We start from the raw sequence: 15021 nt of genomic DNA, 5'->3' as shown, positions 1-15021 counted from the left end.
CGGCACCATAGTTGAAGTCTGCCAGGGGAAGAGAGGATGGTGGTGAGATCCAGCCAAGGGTCACCTCAGGGCACGCTGAAACTGCCTCAGCCCGTGGCTACCTATGGGCAGCTGGCCCTGTGTCTGATAAACTGAGCCACACATGGATGTGCACAACCCACAGCAACCCCACCAGCCTCAGCTGCCTGCTCTCTGCCTGCCCTGACAGGCAGGCAGGGCATCACACTGAGCATCCTCAGCCCTGCAAGGCATCCTTTGCTCGACACACTTCCCTATATTTGCATAATTAATGGCATGGAGAAGCCTCAGGCCTCCTCTGTACAGGGACAGCTGCTCTGCCAGACACCCCACCGCCTGGCAGCCGCCATCCCCGTGCCATCCCCGGGGAGAGATGGAGCTGAGCCGGCAGCCACGGCTGCCGTCCTTCCCGCTTCTCTCTGCCCATCCTCCTCAGTGTGGGAATGGGTGCCAGGATGCCTGGGTCTGCAGCAGGGAGGATAGTGCCACCCTCCCAGAAAAAGGGGGATGGTGGCAGCTTCGTGGAGGGTGGGCAGCTAGGACCACACTGGAGGTGGGGAGGGGGTGTGGCAGAAGGGGTCTGTTTACCCCATGGCAGGATGAGGCCACCACCACACCAGGCCAGCACCTATTTTTGGATGCCTCACAACACCCACCCCTGCCCCATCACCTATGGCTGAGGGAAAGTCATTTTGGGGAGCTGTAGCAGAGAGAAAAGGGGAGGCAGGGGGCCGGGGTCTGCAGCAGGTCCCCGGGGCACAGCGGGGGACCGGGGTACATCCTAACCTGTCACCATGGAAACGGCAGCGGCTCGGTGGCGGCGGGAAGAGGCGGCTGCAGCAGCCCCGAGATGCTGACAAAGGGGAGGGGGAAGGGAGCCCGGCTGCGGCAGGGATGGCCGCGGGGTGCAGCCCACACCCCCACCCGGGGCCTGCAGCCAAGACCCCCCTGGGAGCCCCCAAAGCGGCAGCGGGCACGGCTTGCCCACCCCAACCCCACGCCAGCCCTTCAAACCCCTCCCCACCCCCAGCAGCCCCACGGGCTGTCCCCACAGCCTTGCTGGCCACAGACTGTGGAGACACCCTGGCTGATGTCCTGGCCAAAACAGGGTATGTGGAGCACCGGACCAAAGACCCCTTGGCTGCCACTTCATGCCCCCACAGCCCTGCTACCCTGGCCAAGGACTCCCCTGACTCCTACCAACACCACTCAGCACATTAATATTGCATTTGGCTTCATTATGGAAAGTGGACGAATCTTTAAATCAAAGAGCACTGCAAAGGCTGCTGAGGCCAGGAGTCAGTGGGGAGGGATGGGAGGTCCTGTCCTTCATCTGAGCGTGGGATGGAGGAGAGCTCTGACACGAACCAGATGCATCCCATCTGCCAAGACACCACAGCCCCTCTCAGACCATGCTTTGCTAGCAATTAGCAGCTAATAACCATCCCTCAGAGCCTGGAGTGCAACCCTCACCTGGACACTGCAGCCCCCCTTTCAAGCCAGGAGCTGACTGGGAATGGACAAGCGGGATGGGCAAAGATGGGAGAGCCCATAAGCCTCCTTGGTCCTCAGCATCCAGGAAAAAGGGATTCCCAGCTCTAACCTGTCCTGCCTCCTCGTGGTGGGATGTCCCTCATCCTTCCTGCCTTTGACAGGTCCCAGCTGGGATTCCTCCAGCACTAGCCAGGAGCAAGGCAGCATGAGAAACACAACATGGACATCCCTCTATGATGGCCACCTCCCTGGCACACACACCCATGCAGCTCCCCTGAGCCCACCCAACCAGGCTGGGGATGCCCCAGAGAAACCCAAACCTCTCACCCAAGTGCTCTTCCCCACCAGGTGGGGTCTAAGGAGGAGCCAGAGCAGCAGAGAGTGTACAAAGCTGACAGTCTCCAAGGTCTGGTGCTAAGGTCTACAGGGGCACCCAGAGTGGCACGGGCACCTGGCAACCCAGGCTGAGGTGGCTCATCAGCAAGGTAACGAGGAACATAGCTTTAATGAGGCATCTGGGGACCCTGGAAGGTGACACCCAGAGCAGTAGAGGGAAGAAGGTGGCATTGATGACATGGAGGGGGGAGGGACTGGCCTTTGGGGACACAGGAACAGCCCAACTCTCACGCAGCCATTGCTCCCAGTTGATCTACACGCCAGTCTCTGATCCTAGTTGGGAACAAAACCCCCAGGCAATGCCCCAACAGACACCCAGGGAAAGGGTCCCTGTGCTGCCTGCCAGAAGGACAGACCCATGTCTCCACAGCTCCAGCTGTGCCTCCAGCTGTGCCACCCCCAGCCATGCAGTATTTATGGGGCTCTAACTTGGGGAGGCTGAGCAGAAGGATCACTCCAACACTCCCAGCACTCGCTGCAGGGAGGGAACCAAGCACCACCATGCAGCCAGGATGGGTCAGGGGACACAGAGGGGGTGGCCCCTGTGTCTCCCTGCCTGTGGGGTGCTCCTGCCACCCAGCCAGCCTGAACTGAATGCTTCCCTCCTCCCCCTGCAGCTGCATTGCCCCTGCAGCCTGTTCCTGTGCCCGTGCCAAAACCCAGCGCTATTTTTGCTCCTGTTTTTTAGCAGCAGTGGAAATCCTCCTGCTCCACCCCAGGCATGGGGACCAAGGGGAGGGAGGCAGCCTGGCCCAGGGGAGCGACTCTGGGGGGGACAAGGACATCCCAACCTGAAACAGCCTTGTAACCCCAGCTCCCACACACAGCCCCATGGCCCTGAGCTGGACCCAGCCTCACGTGGGATGCTGATACTCATCAGGGCAGGGGTCCTGTGGGCTGGAGGGTGACAGAGCCAGGAACACATCCCTATAGGGGATTCTTTTCCCCAGGAAAATAATGTTTCTGTTCTGCCACGTCTTCCAACGTCTGACCCAGGCAAATCCCAGTGTGATGGTTCCCTCTTGGGAGCACAGCCAAGGGCAGCAGCCGGCTCCTGCCCAGCCTGGGCAGAGGCAGCACATCACACAGCAGCTAATGTTGGCATTTTCTTCACTTTGCAGCCAGGTGTGTGCTGTTGCTTGGCACCTCAGCAGTGCCCCAACATACCCCAGTGCTCACCAGCCCTATCCCACTGCTGGGAGGAACCCCACAGCCGCATGGAGCCTCGAGCTTTTGGGGAAACGCCGCGGTTTCCCTGTGCCTGGGTGAAAATTCACCATGACAACACAGCTGCGTGAGCTGGGCCCAGACCTGCCTCCACGGGCCTCCTCAACACAAACAGTATCTCCTCTGCACCATCGCCTCCTTCCCTGGTGTGATGAAGGCCAGACCCTGCCCTGTATCTCCCAAAACACAGGGCACAGTGAGCAGCCTCCCTTGGGCCTCTCCCAGAGATGGCCACAGCAGGATTTGGGACTGCACAGCCATCATTTTGAAGAGATGCCGTGGCTGGGAAGGAGAGCACAGAGTCTGAGGTTAGATGTGGCCTTCAGGCTCCAGCCCAGATGCCTGTACAAGCTGCACAGCCACATCAGACCCCAGGACAGGTATCAGAGGCTTTGGGATGGAAACCTTGGGGGGACTCAACCTTTGGCTGCAACATGCCCCCTGGCAGCCTCTGCCCCCTCCAGGACATGGCAGATATTAGATCTGTGCCCCCTCCTACAGAGCATCCCACCTTCCCATGCTCCCACACCAAATCTTGCTGTTCCACAAACACCAGCCTCCACACTCAACACTGCACCCTGAAACCCACTCCCAGAGTGCCCACGCAGCTCAGCCCTCTGCCAGAAGGAACAACGGGAACCCCTTGACTGACCCCCGCCCCATCCCCTGTCATTGGCTGCCACTGAGACGGCTGCCCCAGCACCAGGACTGGCACAGCTCCAAGGCTCGTTCCTCCCTGCTGCCAGCCCATGGGATGGGGACAGGGGGTTGTCGCAGCCCTGGGCTGCTGCAGGACACCCCCAGCCCCCAGTCACCGACCCTGCGTTGCCACAGCGCCCCGGCACAGCACCTTGGAGCTTGCTACGAGAATTACGGCTGGGAGAGAGGTGTCTCCCCACAGCCACGGAAGGACAGGGATAGGAGCCGGGGCAGCAAGCATCCGCGGCCCCAAGGACCCCCGTGGGCATCCCCAGCTGTCGGGCTGCTCCAGCCCCGCTGAGCCCCTCCACGCCGGAGCCTCCGCCACCCATCACGCAGCCTCCCGGCGCTGGCAGCAGCTCCCCGGAGCCTGGGGGCTGCCGCACCGACCCCAGCCAGCGCTGCCCTGGCAGCGGGGCACGCGGAACGCCCCGGGCAGGGGGCACAGCACCCGCCAGCACCGCCTACCCCTGCCCCGGGCTCGGCTGAGCCCCGGAGCCTCCCCGGCGCGGGCTGGCCGGCACAGCATCCCCCATCCATCCCTCATCCCTCCCCGGCACGACGCAGCGTTACACAACAGGTAACACACCGCCGCACCGCGCCCACCCCCCGCGCCCCCGCTGGCTCCCCGGCCCCGGCCACGTACTGCTGTAGAGGGTGTCGATCCAGGAGAGCCGCGGGAGGCCGCGGTGGCTCAGCGGCTCCATGCTCGGCACGGCTGCTCCGCCGCTCAGCCCCTTCTCATCTCACAACAAAGGCGGCGGCCGCGGGCGGGAGGCGGGGGGCCGCGGGCCCGGGCGGGGGCTGGGGGAGCGAGCTGGGCACGGCCGGCTGCTCGGCGGCTCCTCTGCCAGGGGTGCCCGAGGAAGGAGGTGCCGCCTGGCAATGGCAGCGCGTCCCGCCTCCCGCCCCTGCCTCGCTGGGGGGAGCCGAGCTCGGCGGCCCCCCGCAACCAGCCACGCTGACCCTCCTCAGAGCCCGGAGGAGCAGGGGGGCGGTGGCACAGGGCCGTGCCGCTGCTCCCCAGGGCCGCCCCAAGGAGAGTGGGGGTCCCAGCTGCATCACCTTTTCTGCCGTGGTCTTACCTTCTTCCTATGGCCCGAGGATGCTGCACCCACTCCCCAGGAAAACCTCATCAGCCCCTCAAACTGCTACAGCTGAAGCTCCTCCAGGCCCCTCTCTCCCCGGCTCCAGCAGCCGTGGGAGGAACCAGGGCGTCCAGGAGCTGCCCTGCCCCATAAACCCGGGGTCAGCAGTGCGGGGCACAGGCAGGCAGGGGTTAAAGCACCCTCCCCAGCTGCGTGTAGCCAAAGGAAACGCAAAGTGCCAGAGTCATCAACCCCAATATGTCAGGGCACCAGCCAAGTGTTCAAGTGCAGAGGCTGCCCTGGTTCAGCCAGTGCTGACACCGCTGCCCGGCCCTGGCAGGGGGGAACCCGGGGCCCTTGGCCGCATCCTGCCCGCGGGCTCAGCAGGGAAGGGCCTGGACCAGGCGCTGCAGACAGATGGGAACCAGGCAGGAGGGATAAAGCCCTGCCGGACACAAGGGGCAGGAAGAGCCACCGGAGCGTGAAGTGCCAGGACACGGGTGGCACAGACAATCCCTCCCCGCTGGGAAACCTGAGGGGACCCTGCCACGGTGCTGCCACCACCTGATCCTTGCTCCCAGGGAAGTCCATGCCAGGCTTGGATGCAGCCAGTGCATTTTAGGGGAGCTCAGCGATGCCAAGGCTGTGGTTCTGCGTGGCTGGGGCAGATGGAGCCACTGGCACCTGGCATCCAGGAAGAGAAGAGCTGTTCTTCTTCCCAGGCACAGCTCTTACCTCCCTGTGGGGTCACATCCAGCTCCAGCATGGCAAGGACCCACAGACACAGCCCACCACCCCCACGGGCTGTGAGTCACTGGGTGCTGAGTCAGAGGGTGCAGCCCCACAGCTGCCATGTCCTACCCCTCGCCTGCCCTGCTCCCAGGAATTTTGGGGAGCTGAGCACACCCCGCTCTGGCCACCCCACAGGATGCTGCTGGGCACCCTCACCCCTACACCTGCACAGCCTGGTGCCATCAGTGCCCTTTTCCCCAAGTCATTAGTGTGGGCAGTGCCAGCCCTGTTGAAGGATGGCCACGATGTGACACTGCTGCTCTCCAGCTCCCACCAAGTCCCCCCCATTTGCTCCTGCCCAGGCTCCAGTTGGGTACCACGGCCTGTCCCTGTTCCGACCCTTAAAGGCTCCGGTGGAGGGTCCCCTCCATCCTTCCCAGCCCAACCCTGCGCCTCCCACAGCCCCTCAGAGCAAGAGGCCCTGCCACCCAGCACAGTGAGCTGCCAGGAAGGCGACAGCCGTTCAGCTGAGCACGTCGACCCCATCCACAGCAGGAAACCACTCTCTCCTCACACCTCAAGGAGCACAGCACCAGCACAAGGTGCAGAGCTGCTCCCCCACTAGCATAGCAGCTGAGAGCCATGGGGACAGCAGGCAGCCCACAGCCCCCTGGGGCAGCCACTTTTCCATGCACATCTCTCTGTACACACACAGGGTTTTTCCACATGCTTCCCTCAGCTACACACACTCCCTGGCCACTCCTGCCCGTGGCACCAGCCTCTCCACAACACCATGCAAACCCTCCTTTGCACATCTGCTTTATCCAACAATGGGGCATGAGCTGAGCACTTGAGAAGCCCAAAGGCCACTCTCTGCCAGCTGAGCACTCCTGGTATGTCACCACACAGCAGGCCCTGGCAGTGCCATGGCCCAGGAGGACCAGGCAGGCAAGCACCCCGCAGCCCATGGCAGGTATCCCAGAAAGCCTCCCCGTGCCCTGAGATGCCCAAACCATCCTCATCCTGCACCCAACTTATCTGTCTGCACACACCAACCCAGGCAGGTGCCCTTGCCTAGCCTGGACAAAACAGCCCCACCAAGCCACTGGGCTCTGTTGTTACTTGGGTTTATTTTGTGCTCTTGTTATCATTGCAAAAACATCAACAAACCCCCAAACTCTGCAAAGCAGCTGAACTTCTCTCCCCCAGGCTGGGGGCGGGGGAGCACCCACCCACACCCAGGCACCCCATCACCCTGCAGTGCTGCAGAGCAGCCCTGGGTGTGAGGAGATACTGCCAACCACATTCTCAACCCTCCCCCAACCGCCCCCAGCTCCAACCACAGCGCAGCTCCAGCTGGGAGCATCTCTGCAGCATGAGCCAAACACCATGTCCTGCGGTTCCTCCCCGCCATGGGCCAGCCCTGTGCAGCCTGCCTGGTGTCTGCCTGTCTGTCTGGCTTCTGCCCAGCCCCTGCCCACCAGCCCACGCCTCGCTATTTCTGGACTCTTGTGCAAGAGGCTCCTTCCAGCCACACGAGCCTCAGAGCTTGCCCAGGGCTGGTGGGTTCCTGAGGTTGGCAGCAACCCGAGAGCAGCTTCAGAACCACCTGCACCTGCAAGACTGGTGTGGGGCAAAGGGGGTGTTTTCCTGGAAGAGTGGAAGGGGAGAGGGTGGTGGGGAGCACCATGCAAGTGGCAGCATTAGACAAGAACTAAGAGAGCAGCCAGAGTCCTTTGGCTGGGAGAGGTGAAGCCTTTGTGTCCTGGAGGAGGGACAAAGCCAGGGCTGCAGAGCCCAGGGCTGCAGGGAGAGATGCCAGCCAAGAGCCCAGCTTCCTGAGCTCCTCCAGTGCCCACTCTGCTGGGCTCTCCAGGAGGTCTGGGCAGAGACCAGCAGCTACCAGCTTCACTGGTGCAGAGCAGCAGCTACCTCCTTGCCAGAGGTTACAGATAGAGCAAAGAGGGATAAATGAAAATGTTTCCCCCCTCCCCACCAAAGAGCACAGCAGATCCTTCCTGCTGGGTGTCCTGAACGTGCACCTCCTCAGCACAGAATTAAACTCCTCTTAGTGAGCTGCCTTGGCTAAATCAGGCTCTCCTCCAACCCAAGGGAGTGTTAATTCCCCACCAGCACTGGGGAAAGCATCTCCCTCTGTTCATCCAGCACAAGACAGAGCAAAGCCATCCACTGGGATCCCAGCAGACAGCATCACTGGCTGTGCTGGGCAGGAGGGGAGGAGGAAGGAGCTGAACAAAGAGCCCCACTGCACAGAAGTGTCTTCACAGGGAAAAAAAAACCTAAACCAGAATTCAATAGACTTACAATGCAAATGTATTCAGGCTCCTCAGGGCAATTCTGGCTGTAGTCAGATATCTAATGAGGGCTTCTGGTGTGCGCTGCTGCTGCCTTTCCTACCTGGGGACTACCAATGGCCCCACAACCAGCCACTGCAGCACGAGGCATGGGGGAGCAAGGGCACTGGGACGAGGGCTGAGCCACAGCACTCGTCCCCACAATGGGCACAGCACTGCTGGCACCTAAAGAGGAACTGCAGTCCCTCCTTCCCTGCTGCAGGGCACCGGGCACACCACACAGCCCAGTGCCTGCATTCTGCTCTGCATCATCTCTGCCCCAAAAAACACCCAGCCAGTGGGGCTGTTCTCAGCTGACAGCACACAGAGATGCCCAGGGATACTGCAGCCAGACCCATCTCCTGTGGGTGAGATGTTGGCAGCTCGTGGCTGGCAAGAGTGGGTACTGCAGCTACCCCAGGAACACTCACACCAATTCTGAGGCTTTGGTTTGGAAGAGATGCAGGTTCATGATGCTGGCCAGCAGCCAAGTTCCCACTGCAACCACACTTAGCTGATGTGAGAGGTGATAGCAGAGGGGAGAAGACCAGAGGAAGGCCAGATCCTGCCATGACAGCTTGGCAGCAGCACAAATGCACCCTCCAGAGCCACCCCACCCACCAGCCCCCTGCCCACAGGGAGGGACAGGGACCCCTGTCCCACCTCCTGTCCATCCTGCTTGGCATTCACAGGGTGCTGGGCCTGGATAGGCTCTTTCTCCCCCCTTCCCCCAGCAGATGCTGTGGCTGTTGCCAGTTCTGCCCCAGAGCAGAGATGCCAGTGGTGCCCCAGAGCTGGTCACAGGCTTTTCATTTGCTCTTCCAGCTCCTCTGCTATTTGTGCATCACAGGGAAGTTACTCCAGCTACCAGCACTTACCAGTCTGAGCGATGCTTTTAAACAGCAACTGCTCTGCTCAAAGGCTTTTTATAACCTTGTGAACTGCATTTATTTATGACTTTAACAGTGCCAACCTGCCTCAGAGTTAACCCTGAGGTTACCCCTGTCTCGGGCTGCACTGCTCTCCAGGGAGGCAGCCCCACGTCACGCAGGGCTTGTTGTCACACTGCCATCAGGGTGGCTCATGGAGAAAACCCACCTCCTGAAAGGCTGCTGGGCCCCTGAGCAGATGGAGACGGTTCAAAGGTCCCCAGCAGGCACAGACACACACGTGCACACACACTGTGGTTTTGTCCTTGCCTAAGCAGCCAACATTAAACACTGAGACTCCGCCTGGCCTTCCCCAGCCAGAAGAGGAACTTGCAACATCTTTGGAGCCAAACAAGATCTTTCCATCAGCTGGGAAATATGATGAAGTAACAAGTGAAAAAAAGAAATAAGACACAGAGGTGGTGGATGGACTCTCAGTGAGGGATAACTCCCACCCATGCATCTCCCCACTTCAGCACTGACTCCCAGATCCCCTCCTGGTGCTAAAGGAGGAGAAATGGATGCACAGACAATGCAACGCTTCTCCTTCCTGAGCCCTGCAGGGTCACAGCTCCTTCACCTCTTGTACATCATGACCTACCCTGCACAGAAAGAGATGCACTGGGCTAAACTCTGGACTTTGCTCACTGTTTTCTGTTCCACTTTTGCTGAGGTTTTAGAGGCTTTTCCAAGAAAGGGACAAGAAACCAACAGGGTTCAAGGGTGGCTCAGGACAGCAGGAGAGAGCCTTACCCACAGCTCTGCCCCATCACCTGCCTGGCTGCACAGGAGTTTCTCCAGGACAGAGATGCCACTTTTGCAGCATCGAGTATTTTCCAGCAGCACGGGAGCTGAAAGCGGGGACAGAGCAACAACAACTAGCCCTGCCTTTACCCAAACCATGCCAGGAGCCCCCAGCACACCACCATGGCAATCCAGCCCTCAGATGGGGATGAGGCAGATGATGGACTCCAGATGCCCCAGAACCCTTTCCCCTTCTCAGCCCTTCCAGCATACACACACACATCACTGCTGTTCCACACACACCACCCTCTACTGCTGCCAGCAGCCTGTCTTCCCTTTTCCCAAGGTACCAGCAAAGGCAGTGTGGTGGGGTGAGCAGGAGGGCTTGTGTGACTCCAGGACCTTTGCATGACAGAAACTGTAATTCCAGCTAAACAGAGGGCCAGGGATTTAATTTATGGCACAGCTCACAGTTGCAGCATCCTGCTGTAACCAGATCCACCAGCCAACCCCAACATGGACCATTCCAGCTATGCCAGTGCTCCCCTCCCCAGAGCTTGCATTTCTGAGGTGCAGGGTGCTACACAGAGCAGATCAGGGGTTGTTGAAGCCAGCAGCCTTCCAGGGGAGCTTCAGGAGCTTTTTCAGCATCCCAGCTCCGTGGCAAAGCCGACCTCTTTTCCTGCTTCCCAAGGGCAAAGAGGGGAAACCCAGTGCTGAGCTTATTCTGCCTCTGTGCACATTACCCAGCTGCTGGGCACAAAGCATCTCCCAATCAGCATCACCACAACCCTCTTCCCAGTCACCAGCACAATCCCATCCTCTCAGCTCACCCTCTTCTCAGACCCAGAGCACTGTACCCTTCACCCCAGACTCCTGCCACAGCAAAGGGAGGCAATGGAGGCAGCACCCAGCTGAAGCCCCACCGTGCCCCAGCACACCCTACCCACCTTCTGACACCACACATCCTCAGCTGCGAGCCCAGCTGCACATTTAGCCACAGGGACAGGTGATGGCCGAGCTGAAGGGAATTTCAGTCCTTTCCATGCTTTGTTTTTAGCCATCTGCTCGCTGACGCTCAGATTTTGCTGGTCCCAGCTGAGCTGGCACAGGCGTTATCTCAGATGCCAGGACCATGTCTCTGGCTGTCACACGTGCTGCTCTCATGCAAGAGCTGCAAACAGGGGCATCTTGCAGATTTCCTCGCTTTAAATCAGATTAATCACAAGCTACTTAAAGGAAACCACTGCCTTTGCCTCATAATGCCCATAAAGATGATGCTCAACTCTGCCTCCTGTCCAGACAATGCTGCTGTAGGTTACAGTGAAACCGACAGCGACCGACTGCTCAGCCACAGCCTCAGCACTCTGAGGCCCCCAAATTCACATTAAATACTGAGAGATCCAGGCAGAGCAGCAGCAACTGAGTTACACACCGCTGGGACTGCTGGCAGGAGATGCAAACAGCACCGTGATCAGCCAATTTTAACCATATCTGAAAGATAAAGAGAAGTGAGAAGGTGGCAACGGGAGCAAGAAGTTAACTGAGTGTCTGGAGCAGCGGGATCCCGGCAGCGACCGCACGCGCGTTACTGCGCTCTCAAGTTGGGCTTTTAAATGTCAGCGGCGTCACTGCACACAGGAGCCCTTATAAAGCACGACAAAGAGAAGTGCTGATGCTTGGGAAAGGCTTGGGACAGGGCTGGGGAGAGGGCTGGGGAGAGCTCATCGCCTCGCCAGCTGACCTCCGCGCAGAGCCTGGGTGCTCAAGGGAGGGGATGCTGCCTCCTCACATGAGTGCAGGAGCTGAGGACCATGATGGGGTTCATTTGGGGAAAGAGGAGGAAGAGGCAACATTTAAGCACAGTAGATGCAAGCTTGCATTTCAAGATTTTGCCCAAAAGACTGACCCTGACCAGCTGCAGAGGTCTTGGTCCAGTCACCTGGAAGGGCAGAACGGGGATGGAGAACCCCTCCAAGTTACAAAGGCAGGACCTTTAAAGGCTTATGATTAGCTCCTGTTACAACAACCCCTCAGCCTGAGAGTAGCCTGGCACTGTCCTGCATTTGGAAACATTCAGGAACTTGACCTAGATAGAAATAAAATGCAGGGTCCAAGTATAAATCAGCAGGATTTGTACTTAGTTGCTCCAACACACTCGAGCTCCCTCAACCACTAAACAGCTCTCCAAAAAATATAGCCAGTGCCTGCTGACAGGGAGCTGGAGAAGGGCTTGGGGTGGCCCTTGGAAGGCAACACATCCAGTGCCCTTAGTCCTCACCATGGGGCTGAAAGTAGCTCCCACAGCCAGTCCCTGCTGACCAGGCAGAGGCACAAACACCCGTGTGAGTGAGCCCAGAGCGATACGGAGGGACACAACACCCAGAGCAGCCACATACTTTGGACATTTCACCTCCAGACAGCTCAGGAAGGTGAAATGGAAACTGAGCTGTTCTCCAGCCTTGTAGACTAATGCAATAAATATAAATTACACTAAAGTGTATTGAGTACAGTTTGACATCAGAGCACTTGCTAACCAGGCAATCTTAAACCAGCACGATACAGCCTTGGGGAGAAAAACCCATCACCCCAAACAATCCAGCAAGAACAAAATTAACTCAAGTCAGCAGCAGAATTAGCAAGATAAAAAGTGACATTCCCTAGCTGTCAGAACTGTGTTTGAACAGGGATTAGAGCTGATGCAATAACAACTTCCAGGCCACTGGAAGTAGGACAGCGTGAGAGGTGCAGCACTGGCTGTGCCTTCAGTGCCACAAAACAGCCAGTCACTTGCAAAATTAACCATATCCTCAATCCACCCAGTGAAACGCCCCGGGACACCTCACCAGCCTGGGATACCTCACCAGCTCAGGACACCTCAGCACCCTGGCATGCTTCTGCTTGAACAGCTCTGGGACTTCCCCACAGGGTGTCAGTGGAGCAGAGGTGTCCCGTGAGCCAGGTCACACCTGGAGCTGCAGGAAGTGACTCTCCCGCAGTGGCTCAGCCCCAGAGGCGGCTCCATGGCCACTGGCACATCAGCAAGAGCCAGCTGCAGGGAACCATCTGGCCACCCTCCCTTCTTGCATGCCCAAGGCTGGGGCTTTGGCATGGGATGCCCTTCAAAGCGGGACAGGGATGGCACAGGGGCTGCGGGTAACATTAGTGGTGGGATGGGGACAGCACTAGGGCTGAGGCTGGCTTTAACTGGTGGGGGTGGCACAAGGGTGTGGGGTGTCCTCAGCCATGTGATGGCATGGGATGCCCCTGGCTTGGTGATGGGGACAGCCCAGGGGAGACCTATGGAGGCAGCCACAGCACAAGGTGCAACAACTGTCTGACTGGGAGGGCACAGGGGCTTGTGATGGCCTTCACAGCAGGATGGCACGGGGACGGACAGGCACGGCGTGCCCTTGACTATGCCACGGGAGCTCAGGATGGACAACAAGAAGGCCAGGGATGCCTTTGGAGCGGCGCGGGATGCCCTTGACCGTGGGACGGGGACGGCTCAGGGGCTGGGGCGGGAGGGGGACATCGTCGTCCCAGCTGTGGGATGCCCTGGGACGCAGGGTGGGCTCGGCTCCCCCTCGGCCGGTCCGCGCCACCCACCTGCCGAGGAGGCATCCTCCGCGTCCGAGCTGCCGCCGCTGCCGCCCTCCGGGGAGCTGCCCGCGGACGCGCCGGCGGGGCCGGGCGGCGGGCGGGGGGCGGGCGGCGGGGGGGGGCGCTCGGGCCAGAGCCGCCTCCAGGTAGCCCACCTTGAAACGCTCCTCGGCCAGGGCCCGCTGCAGGCGGCGCAGGTGACGGCGGCAGCGCTCCAGCTCCCGCTCCATCGCCCGCACCGAGCCCAGCTCCATGCGGGGGGCCGGTTCTCCCGGGAACTCCGCCTGCCAGTGCCGCGCAAAGTCCGCGCGGGCCGCCTCGCCCGCCGCCGCCTCCTCGCCCTCCGCCGCCATCCCCCGCCCCGCACCGAAGTTTCCCCCCGCGCCGCCGCCGCCTTCCGCCCCCCCCCCGCCCCCGCCGCCGCCGCGGGGCCTGACGTCGGTGCCCGCCCCCGGCCCGCCCCGCCTGGGCTCGGCTCGGCCCCGCCGGGGCGGGGAGCAGCGCTGCCACCGCCCCCTCGCCCCCCGGCCGCGGGCGGTTACCTGCGGCGGGCAGAGCAGCCGCCGCTCCTGCCGCGACGAGGCACCGCGGGCGCTGCCGGGCCTTCGTGCGCGATGGGTCGCGGGGTGCGAGGGATGTGCCCGTGTTCCCGGCTGCCTCGGGGTCCGATCCGTCCGTGCACACCGGCGGCTTTCCCCGGGGCGCGGGCCCGGAGGGTGCTGTGCGGGCGAGGAAGCGTTCGGTGCCGGCAGCGTCGGAGCAGTCGACAGAGCGGCAGCTAATGACACAAACGCACCCACGCACTGCGAGAAATCGGTCCCCGAGCCAGGAACGACAGAGCCTCGAAGGCTCGGGGGAGCCCCTGTGCCCCCGAGCTGCCCTTCCCCAGCCACCATGTGCCTTTGCTATGGAGCTCTGCTCGTCTCTTGGCCATCCTCATCCTCAGGCTGGTGAGGGTCTCTCTGCCCTGTGTCGGGGTGCCTGGGCGTTTTGGTGCTGACATATCTGGGCCGTTCCTGCTAGATGGAGGGGCAGGCACCAACTTCTGAGGTGGGGAATGAAGACCAACAGAAGGCTTTTTGCCCACCTCAGTTCACTCCCACCCCACAGGACAGAGCTTTCCAACCTCACGCCCTGGGCAGAGCCAGCGGTTCCCTTGTGTCAGGAGCCCAGGGGCACAGGCAGGAGCCTGCAGGCAGCATGGCCACAGAGAGCTGCCCTCCCCTGCCTCCTCCCATGCACTGCCTGAGGATGACTCACAAGCCCGTGCCTGTCCCTTGTGCCACCTTGCCTTCCCCCACCAGGAACAAAGCACCCTATTTATTTACCCACAAGGCCCAGGCAGTGTTGCAACACCCACCTCCTCCTTCCCTTCAGTCACCACCCCAGTGCAGGGAGCTGTGCATGGGCAGGCACCTCTCTGCATGCCAGCCCCTGGCTCTCCTGCCTCTCCGTGGTCTCCCTCCAGCACAGCTGTACCTTTCCATGCAGCCTTAAAGAAGGATGGATGGTGCTGGGACACTGCCAGGAACCAGGGAGCCCCCACGTCAGCTGCCCTCACAACACCCCATCAGGATTCAGTCCCTGATGAGGACTATGCTCCCAGACAGCCCCAACAGCTCTGACCTGGCAGCAATAGCAGTTCAGGGGTGCTGGATGGATGTGGGTGAGGGGCAACCAGCCCAGAGCACTTTGCAGGAGCTGCAGGCTCCACTCAGCAGTGTGAGGGGCAAAGAC

Source organism: Colius striatus, chromosome 20 (assembly GCF_028858725.1).
Source record: "Colius striatus isolate bColStr4 chromosome 20, bColStr4.1.hap1, whole genome shotgun sequence".
NCBI classification, from domain to species: Eukaryota; Metazoa; Chordata; class Aves; order Coliiformes; family Coliidae; genus Colius; species Colius striatus.
The sequence above is the reverse complement of the archived record's forward strand: the minus strand, read 5'-3'. Positions refer to the sequence as shown.